The following is a 9,392-nucleotide window of genomic DNA, read 5'->3' on the forward strand; positions in this document are numbered from 1 at the left end:
TCCAGTTAAGCTATTTCAAATCCTAAAAGATGATGCTGTGAAAGTGCTGCACTCAATAGGCCAGCAAATTTGGAAAACTCGGCAGTGGCCACAGGACTGGAAAAGGTCAGTTTTCATTCCAATCCCAAAGAAAGGTGATGCCAAAGAATGTTCAAACTACCGCACAATTGCACTCATCTCACACGCTAGTAAAGTAATGCTCAAAATTCCAAGCCAGGCTTCAACAATATGTGAACTGTGAACTTCCAGATGTTCAAGCTGGTTTTACAAAAGTCAGAGGAAACAAAGGTCAAATTGCCAACATCCACTGGATCATCGAAAAAGCAAGAGAGTTCCAGAAAAACATCTATTTCTGCTTTACTGACTATGCCAAAGCCTTCGACTGTGTGGATCACAACAAACTGTGGAAAATTCTTCAAGAGATGGGAATACCAGACCACCTGACCTGCCTCTTGAGAAACCTATATGCAGGTCAGGAAGCAACAGTTAGAACTGGGCATGGAACAACAGACTGGTTCCAAATAGGAAAAGGAGTACCTCAAAGCTGTATATTGTCACCCTGCTTATTTAACTTCTATGCAGACTACATCATGAGAAACGCTGGGCTGGAAGAAGCACAAGCTGGAATCAAGATTGCCAGGAGAAATATCAATAACCTCAGATATGCAGATGACACCACCCTTATGGCAGAAAGTGAAGAGGAACTAAAAAGCCTCTTGATGAAAGTGAAAGAGGAGAGTGAAAAAGTTGACTTAAAGCTCAACATTCAGAAAACTAAAATCATGGCATCTGGTCCCACACTTCATGGAAAATAGATGGGGAAACAGTGGAAACAGTGCCAGACTTTATTTTGGGGGGCTCAAAAATCACTGCAGATGGTGATTGCAGCCATGAAATTAAAAGATGCTTACTCCTTGGAAGGAAAGTTATGACCAACCTAGATAGCATCTTAAAAAGCAGAGACATTACTTTGCCAGCAAAGGTTCATCTAGTCAAGGCTATGGTTTTTCCAGTGGTCATGTATGGATGTGAGAGTTGGACTGTGAAGAAAGCTAAGTGCCGAAGAATTGATGCTTTTGAACTGTGGTGTTGGAGAAGACTCTTGAGAGTCCCTTGGACTGCAAGGAGATCCAACCAGTCCATCCTAAAGGAGATCAGTCCTGGGTGTTCATTGGAAGGACTGATGCTGAAGCTGAACCTCCAATACTTTGGCCACCTCATGCGAAGAGTTGACTCACTAGAAAAGACCCTGATGCTGAGAGGGACTGGGGGCAGGAGAAGGGGACAACAGAGGATGAGATGGCTGGATGGCATCACCGACTCGACGGACATGAGTTTGAGTAAACTCTGGCAGTTGGTGATGGACAGGGAGGCCTGGCATGCTGCAATTCATGGGGTCGCAAAGAGTCGGACACCACTGAGTGACTGAACTGAACTGATATAAAACCAAATTTTTAAAAAGAAAAGGATAAAGGAGTAAGGATTAGTGAAGGATAAAGCCTAAAGGAGTAGTGTAGCACATTATATACACATCTGCCAACTTCAGAGACAGCCCACAAGATGGGCACTATTACACCCATCTTAAACGAAGAACTTGAGGTTCCTAAGGTGGTATGTAACTTGCCATACCACACAACTAATAGTTGGCAGAGCCGTTTCAAGCTCTGATGCGTACCCAGAACTCAGTGTTTGTGTACTGCCAGGTAAGTGCAGAACGTTTGACAATCATTTGAGCTAATAGCCTGGATGAAAAAACCACACTACCATGATCCTAAAATCTGACAAAAAACCAGTAGTTTAAAAATGTATCTTGGGGACTTCCCTGGTAGTCCAACAGGTAAGACTCTGCACTCCCAATGCAGAGGGCTTGGGATCAATGCCTGGTTAGGGAATTAGATCCCCCCATGTCCAACTAAGAGTCTAAGTGCTGCAGCTAAGAAGCCCACTTAGAAAACCAAAGAAACTTAGAAAACTAAGACCATGGTATCTGGTCCCATCACTTCATGGCAAATAGATGGGGGAAACAATGGAAACAGTGACAGACTGTGACAGTGACAGAACAGTGACAGACTTTATTTTGGGGGGCTCCTAAATCACTGCAGATGGTGCCTGCAGCCATGAAATTAAAAGACGCTTGCTCCTTGGAGGAAAAGTTATGACCAACCTAGGCGCATATTAAAAAGCAGAGACATTACTTTGCCAACAAAGGTCTGTCTAGTCAAAGCTATGGTCTTTCCACTAGTTATGTATGGATGTGAGAGTTGGACTATAAAGAAAGCTGAGTGCCAAAGAATTGATGCTTTTGAACTGTGGTGTTGGAGAAGACTCTTGAGAGTCCCTTGGACTGCAAGGAGATCCAACCAATCCATCCTTAAGGAAATCAGTCCTGAATATTCATTGGAAGGACTGATGCTGAAGCTGAAGCTCCAACACTTTGGCCACCTGATAAAAAGAACTGACTCATTTGAAAAGACCCTGATGCTGGGAAAGAGGAAGGCAGAAAGAGAAGGGGATGACAGAGGATGAGATGGTTGGATGGCATCACCGACTCGACAGACATGAGTTTGAGTAAACTCCAGGAGTTGGTGATGGACAGGGAAGCCTGACATGCTGCAGTCCATGGGGTCACAAAGAGTTGGACATGACTGAGCGACTGAACTGAGCCAAACTGAACAGCCAAAACAGATACATATTAAAACAACAAAAACTTATCTCCACCAGAAAGCAAGTTTAGGAAAGCATCTATAAAATTTCTACTTTTAAGAAACATAACTTCATGATGAGTCCTCTGTAATAAAAGTAGCTACAGAATGTTTACATAATGAGGCAACTTGTCTTATGGGATTACTACCTACAAAGGAGCTAAGAGTTGGATACCACACTCTCAATACTTTCCTATAGCTGAGTAGCAAACTGCTACGAATTCAGCGGCTTTAAAAAATATACCACTTATATGAGGGAAGGGACATATGTATACATATAGCTGATTCATTTTATTGTACAGCAAAAACACATTTTTTCAATTAAAAAATAATAATTTTTCATAAGTACCACTTACCAGTGCACAGTTTTGTAAAAGTCCAGCATGGCATGGCTAAGTTTTCTATTTTCAGTATTACAAGGCCGAGATCAAGATGTCGGCCACCTTTTCTGGGAGCAAATCCGGTTCCAAACCCATTGTCATTGCCAGAATTCAGTTCCTTGCAGTTGTAGGACTGAAGCCCCTATTTTCTAGGTAGCGGATGCCAACCTGGGAAGAATTCTGCATTTAAAGTGGCTACGTGAGGTGGTTTTCAGCTGGGGCATGGGGGTGCGCTGATACTGGCCTGGGACGCTGGACCCCAGCCCTTCTCCCCTCTAGTAAGAGTCCAAGCAAGCCCCCAGCGACCCCAGGGCCTTCAGCCATGGGTTGTCTGCTTGCACAGGATGCCTACCTGCAGGGCCTGGCCACGAAGGTCTGCTCCCAGCTCCATCCAAGCCACAGAAGCACAAGTCTGCTGGCAAAACTCGAGTCTCAGAAACTGTTGCTGCTGCTGCTGCTAAGTCGCCTCAGTCGTGTCCGACTCTGTGCGACCCCATAGACGGCAGAAACTGTTAGGCCCGCAAAAAAAGGAAGAAAGGAGAGGAGAAAGCGTGGGAGGAGAAGGCCGTGGAGCCAAAGACTCGGGCCCCTGCAGAGAAGTGTCAGACCAGGAAGCCGGCCTCAGCCACTGCAGACGGCCGGGCCCAGGAGCCGGACTGTCTGCCTTGGATGTCCTGGGACAGCGCCTGCGTGAGAAGATACAGGAGACCCGGGGGCCAGGGCAGCGCCCAAGCGCTGTCTCCCCGGCTTTGAAGAAAAGATGACGGAGAAAGCAGGAGCAGGACCAAAAGAGGAGCAGGAGGAAGGAGAGCAAAGGCGAAGGCAGCCCAGGCCTCGGCGGGAACTAAGGCCACAGAGACACCTGTGCCCAGGTTGCTCTTCAACAAGGTGAGGTGACCGAGGAGCAGCCCTCCCGCAAGAAGCAGGGCCGGAAGTAGAAGCAAAAGCGGAAGGGGACCCTCACGTGGCTGATGAGCAGGAACTACTGGCAGCTGCCGGCGCGCAGGCGCCGCTGGAGGGGCTGTGGGACCTGGACGAGGGTAAGGTCAGGGATTTCAAGGGGAAAAGGGTAAAAAGAAGATCCGTGACGCCGAACGCCTGCTCCTGGAGGCTCCGAAGCGCCAGGTGCACGTGGGCGAAGCGCGGTGGAGAAGATGCCGCGTGGCCAGGACGGGCAATGCCTAGAAAAGGCCCCCAAGAAAGGCCGGATCCTGTCCTGGAGCAGACCGGACTGGCGTGAGGGCCAGGCAGCCAGACCCCATCCCCCCATGACCCCAGCCCTGACCCAGGCCGAAAGTGGGCATTTGCCCTGCTTGCCTCTCCCACTTGTGGAGAGGGCTCAGGCTACATGTGTAAAAGCACCTTCAGATCTGGGGGAGGGGTGACCCAGATCCGGCTTCCAGCCTCCTCTGGTGAGGTGGAAGGCTCCCTGAAAGTTGCGGGGTGGGGGACAGGATGCAGTGAGAGAGTGGGCATGTGGGAGGCACTTCCCTGGCCCGGTTTTCCTCTCCAATGTCCACAGGACCAGCAGCCTTTGTGACTGCTGTGTCAGTCCAAAACTCTGTTGGAAAGGACAAAAATCAACTCCTCTAAGGCAGAGCTGAAGATGATTCTTGACATCACAGGTGTCTGTGAGTAGGTAGGACCATCCTCAGGTGTGCCTGGAAGTGAATTATTCTATTTGTGGGCGTTCCTAGTGGCTCAGTAGTAGAGAATCCACCTGCCAATGCAGGAGCCAGTGCAAGAAGCCTGGTTTCCACCCCTGGGTTGGGAAGATCCCCTGGAGAAGGTAATGGCTACCCACTCCAGTATTTTTGCCTAGAGAATTCCAGGGACAGAGGAGTCTGAAGGGCCACAGTCCATGGGGTCACAAAAGAGTCAGAGCAATTTAATGATTAAAAAAGAACATACAACAGAACCACATTTATCTGTAAGTTGGGTAAAAATTAAAATTTAAGACAAGCATACACATTAAAAATGTCCTAAGATAACCACTACAAGACAGAAACAACGTTACCAAACAATGAAGAAAAATGGAGTGGGATGGATGATATCAGTCTAGAAGAAAGGAAGAGTAAAACCTAGAACTAACTGAGGATTAGTTCTAGCAGGATGCAGAGTAAGAGGGCAGAGTTAAGTCCAAGCCCACAGGCAATCAGAATGAATGCAGGACAAAACTCGGATGAATTTTATAGTATGTGGGTTATATTTCAATAAAACTGTTAATTAAGAAAATAAAATGGTTATGTGATTAGGTCAGGGCCACCTGGATAATCTCTTTCCAGTCACATGGATCATATAGCATGACCTAACCACAGGAGTAAAATCCATCAAACTCCCAGTCTGAAGAACTAAGCAGAGGAAGAGGTAGGAAATCTCAGAGGCTATCTGGTAGCACTCTGGTAGTAAGTGATATAGATTGAAAATATATGGCACACATGATACACTGAACAAAAGAAATCCAACACAAAAGAGTACATGCTGAGGAGGGAACTAAGATGGCAGAGGAATAGGACAGGGAGACCACTTTCTCTCCTACAAATTCATTGAAAGAACATTTGAATGGTGAGCAAACTCCACAAAACAACTTCTGATCACTAGCAGAGGACATCAGACACCCAGAAAAGCAGCCCATTGTCTTTGAAAGGAGGTAGGACAAAATATAAAAGATAAAAAGAGAGACAATAGAGTTAGGGACAGAGATCTGTCCCGGGAAGGGAGTCTTAATAGAGGAAGTTTCCAGACACCAAGAAACCCTCTCACTGGCGGGTCTGGGGGAAGTTTTCGAGTCTCAGAGGGCAACCTAACTGGGAGGAAAAGTAAATAAAACCCACAGATTACATGCCTAAAAGCAACTCCCAGCAGAAAAGTACCCCAGACACTTGCATCCGCCACCAGCAAGTGAGGGCTGAATGGAGAGGAGCAGGCGGCATTGCTTAGGGTGAGGACCGGGCCTGAATGCCCTGAGGGCAATCGGAGGGAGCTAACCTGAGATAGCAACTTAAACCATGGGATAGCAAGAGAGAGAGAATTAACCTGGGAAAAGCCCTAAATTTAGACACTACCTGCCCGTTCCCAGAACGACGTTCTGAGAGAATAACAGAGAAGAGCTAGCTGGCTGCGGGTCAGCCCATCCCCCGCCAGAGGCAGGAGGCAGGGGGAAGGGGAAAGAGGCAAACTCGGCCCCAGAGACGGCACCCCTACCAAACTGCAAACAGGCTTCCAGCTTCTAACCAAAGACTTTCTGAGATTCTGGAGGGTCGACATCCGCTGGGAGGGTCGCAGCCAGAAATCAGCTCCCCAGGACAGACACAAGGCGCACCCAACCGGGGGGGAGTGCGCTCGTCAAGCTCCTGGCTGCCTGAGCCGCCCGGGCGGGGAAGGCACAAAACGCAGGCCCAACCAAGTCTGTGCCTTTGTGGAGTACCCGAGAACCCGAACCTGAGCAGCTTAGGCCTGGGAAGTGCATGCAACTCAGGGCCCACTCCCTGGAGAGCAGCCTGGAGCCTGAGCAGTGTAGATGGGGGAAGCACACACGCTGCAAGCGGGGGCAAACCCAGTGTGGCCAAAACACTGCTAGTGCTCCCCACACGCGCCAGTGACATTTGTCTGCAGCATCCCTCCCTCCCCGCAGCACGACTGAACAAGTGAACCTAAACAAGAGACCACCTCCGCCCACTTGTGTCAGGGCTGAAATTAGACACTGAAGAGACCTGCAAACAGAAACCAAATAAACAAAGGGAACCGCTTCAGAAGTGACCGGTGCAATAGACTAAAATCCCTGTAGTTAACACCAACTACACTGGAAGGGGCCTACAGATATCGAGAAGTGTAAGCTGGAACAAGGAGCTATCTGAAACTGAACTGAACCCACACTGCCCGCAACAGCTCCAGAGAAACTCCCAGATATATTTTTACTATTTTTTTTTTAATTAAAAAAATTTTTTTCTCTTTTTTTTTCTTTTTTTTTAAAGTCCTCTATTACTCCTCTATTAATCATTATTAATAATTAATAAATCCTGGGGAGGGTGTGGAGAAAAGGGAACCCTCTTACATTGTTGGTGGGAATGCAAACTAGTACAGCCACTATGGAGAACAGTGTGGAGATTCCTTAAAAAACTGGAACTAGAACTGCCATATGACCCAACAATCCCACTCCTGGGCATACACACCGAGGAAACTAGATCTGAAAGAGACACATGCACCCCAATGTTCATCGCAGCACTGTTTATAATTGCCAGGACATGGAAGCAACCTAGATACCTATCAGCAGACAAATGGATAAGAAAGCTGTGGCACATATACACTATGGAATATTACTCAGCCATCAAAAAGAATTCATTTGAATCAGTTCTAATGAAATGGATGAAACTGGAGCCCATTATACAGAGTGAAGTAAGTCAGAAAGATAAACACCAATACAGTATTTTAATGCATATATATGGAATTTTAAAAGATGGTAACAATAACCCTATATGCAAAACAGAAAAAGAGACACAGATGTACAGAACAGACTTTGGGACTCTGTGGGAGAAGGCGAGGGTGGGATGTTCTGAGGGAACAACATTGAAACAAGTATACTATCAAGGGTGAAACAGATCACCAGCCCAGGTTGGATGCATGAGACAAGTGCTCAGGGCTGGTGCACTGAGAAGATCCAGAGGGATTGGATGGGGAGGGAGGCGGGAGGGGGGATCAGGATGGGGAACACATGTAAATCCATGGCTGATTCATGTCAATGCGTGGCAAAAACCACTACAATATTGTAAAGTAATTAGCCTCCAACTAATAAAAATAAATGAAAAAAAAAAAGAGTACATGCTGTTTGATCCCGTTTTTATGAAGTTCATAATAGGCAAAACTAGTCTGTGCTGCCTGAAATCAAGATAGTGGTGACCCTTATGGTCAAAGAGGGATGGAAACAATAGCGCAAGGGAAGAAAGACTTACTCATTCAATAACTACACATTGAACACACATACCAGAGGCTAAGTTAAGGGGATTCCATGGCAATCAAGATAAGCCTCTGTCTTCGTGGAGCTTTAAAAATCTATCAGGGAAGACAGAGACTATTAGAGAAATATCTACCATAAATTGTGATAAGCATCACACTGGGGGGAGTGGGAGGTCCTCTGAAATCATATGGCAGGGGGACCTAAATAGTTTAAGGGCTCCAAAAATGACTTTTAAATGGAGACCTGAATTAGGCAGGCAAATAAGGGAGTAATGGTTAACACAGTGACTTTGGTTGACTGTGGGCTGATCATTACTTACCTGTAAGACGTGACTAAGAAAGGCCACGTGGTCTGCCTCTCCATTGTTGTGAGAATGGTCTCAAGGTGAGTGGAAACACCAGTCCTGCTCTAAGCTGCACTGGTCAAGCAATTCCCTTCTTGCTATGACAGTTTGTGCTCTGGATATTCTTCCATAAAATGAACATTGACAAGGTAGTGACTTGAAAAATAACCACCACATTGACACAGGAGCCTGAGTCCATGTGAAAAGGAATTAAGCAGAATTCACAGTGTCTTCTGGCTCAGGCTCTAGAATCAGATGGCTTAAATTTTCATCCTGTCTCCACCACCAGCCACATGTCCATGGTCATTTACTGTCTGTAAGCCTCCACTTCATCAACTCTAAAGTAGGGGCAGTATTGCTACAGGGCTAAGAAATCTTTAGAAGATAGCTTTTTTAAAGAAAACAGAGGGGCTGTACAGATGTCTTGAGGTGGAAGAAGCATAGGTGTACAGCACAGTGCTGATAGATTGTAAATGCATACAAGGAAGAACTCCTCTCTGGCCACGCTTTCAGACTCACCAGCCATACATACTTGTCACAGTCCAAACATAGAGAGCTCTCTTGAATGCTGTGCATTTGCACATCTCAGTTCTTTCTTCTGGCATGGTTTCCCCACCTTTGTTTGCTTGAAGAGCTTCTTTCATCCTTCAAGTCTCAATTCATGTGTTGCCCCATGGGGGAAGATTATCCTGACTGCACAAGCCAGAAATGAGTGATCATTTCTCCATGCTCTCATATCACTCTGAATATCTCTAAAGTAACATATATCAGATTATACCAAAATTGCTTATTCATACATTTATCTCCTCTTTATGAGCCTCTTGAGAGATGAGACCATACACAGAACTTGGCATATAATAGACAGCAAAAAGAGAACTGTTCTGTGAATGAATTGAAAATGAATGAATGCTGATACCTTAAGAGGCAGCAAATTCCTGCCACCAGGTATATTTAAGCAAAGAAGAGTCATTTGTTTAGCAAAAATGTACAGAAACAGTTGAAGCATGATACTG

The 9,392-nt window shown here is 46.2% G+C and overlaps 1 pseudogene; it reads left to right on the forward strand.

The window, feature by feature from the left end:
- The first annotated feature begins 3,404 nt into the window (after positions 1-3,404).
- Positions 3,405-4,267, forward strand: LOC133074543 (surfeit locus protein 6-like; annotated as a pseudogene).
- The last annotated feature ends 5,125 nt before the right edge of the window (positions 4,268-9,392 follow it).

This window comes from Dama dama, chromosome 20 (genome assembly GCF_033118175.1).
Source record: "Dama dama isolate Ldn47 chromosome 20, ASM3311817v1, whole genome shotgun sequence".
Classification (NCBI taxonomy): domain Eukaryota; kingdom Metazoa; phylum Chordata; class Mammalia; order Artiodactyla; family Cervidae; genus Dama; species Dama dama.